Consider the following 1,219-nt stretch of genomic DNA (forward strand, 5'->3'; position numbering starts at 1 on the left):
TGCTGAACGCACTCATGCTGTGGGCATGGGGAACAGCTCTGCCTGGCCAGTGGAGCAGCAAGACCACCGTGACAGTATGCTGGCACATGTGTGCTCCTGGGGAGCTGTGGAGATGCTCCTCAAACATCCATGAGCCCCTTGCAGCCCCACGCTGCCTGCCGGGGCTAAGGGGACACCCTGTGGGATCGGGTCCCTCTGAGCCCCGAGGAGATTGTCCCTGGTGGAAAAGGCTCTCCTCACCTCTAACCGAGTCCTGTCCACATCTTTGGGCAGCTGGTTCCTCCCCCTTGTCTTCACCAGGAGCAGTTCGTAGGGGTATATCTGCACAGGGACAGAAGACCATGGGGTAGCTCCGAAGCCAGAAGAGGACAGTTGGGGCACACCTGGGAATGAGGCTGGGGGGGCCACCAGGGCAAAGCCTCCTCCTGCCATATTTAGCAGGGTTTGGGTGGCACAGCTGCCTTCAGGGCTTGGACAGGACAAGGCAGAGGGGGGTGCTCTCAGGATGACCCTAATCCACCTTGAATCACATTGGTGGCTCTGGAATAGTCTGCTCCCTCTGTGAAACCAAAAGCAATCCAGGGACAAGTGTGAGTAGGGAACCACTAGCACAACCACCCTTCTCTGTTCCTCACCCAGGAGACACTTCTGCTCGGCCAACTGCTTGGGACCCTGGCAGGAGGGGAAGGACTCTGGTCCGAGTCCCACAGTCGCGGGATGGGGCTGTCAGGTGGGGGATGCAGGGGGATGAAGGTAGTGTGGGCAGAGGGCAGAGCTTCCTCCTGAAGGGCCTGGGGACACACGGACATGTGTCTGGGACTCCCTCTGGGTGGTTCTCGCACCTCCGGCTGGCGGCTGCTCCTTGGAATGGGAGCATCTTACCTTGTACTCTGCGGGGAGAGAGAAAAGACAGGAGACATGAGCCACACTGATGCCTCCGCTTCCAGGATCCTCCCCGGGGGCTGCGGGGACCCCCGTCTATCTCCCCCCTTCTCCATCTAGTCTGGACCTCATTTTCCAGAGCTGCCTGTGGTGGGGTAGGCAGCCCCACGGCATCTGGCTCCGTGCCTACAGGGTCCCCTGCCCGTGCTGCTCCCCAGCCCCGCGGTGCCTTACCTCGCATCCCCCAGTTGACGGCATTCGTGCTGTCATAGTGGAAAAGCTCGGCACTGGGAGGCTGCAGGAGGGATACAGGGAGGGAGGAGTAAGAGGGGGTCCC

The 1,219-nt window shown here is 61.0% G+C and overlaps 1 long non-coding RNA gene across 1 annotated transcript in view; it reads right to left on the bottom strand.

Moving 5' to 3' along the window:
* Positions 1-1,183, bottom strand: part of LOC104073622 — a 1,852-nt gene extending 669 nt beyond the window's left edge. The window contains exons 1-3 of the long non-coding RNA XR_683489.1: positions 1,117-1,183; positions 883-890; positions 241-321 (exon numbers count right to left, since the gene is read on the bottom strand). This is a non-coding gene — a long non-coding RNA (uncharacterized LOC104073622). The remainder of the gene's footprint in view (positions 1-240; positions 322-882; positions 891-1,116) is intronic.
* Positions 1,184-1,219: the final 36 nt, after the last annotated feature.

Source organism: Fulmarus glacialis, unplaced genomic scaffold, assembly GCF_000690835.1.
Source record: "Fulmarus glacialis isolate BGI_N327 unplaced genomic scaffold, ASM69083v1 scaffold22122, whole genome shotgun sequence".
NCBI lineage: Eukaryota > Metazoa > Chordata > Aves > Procellariiformes > Procellariidae > Fulmarus > Fulmarus glacialis.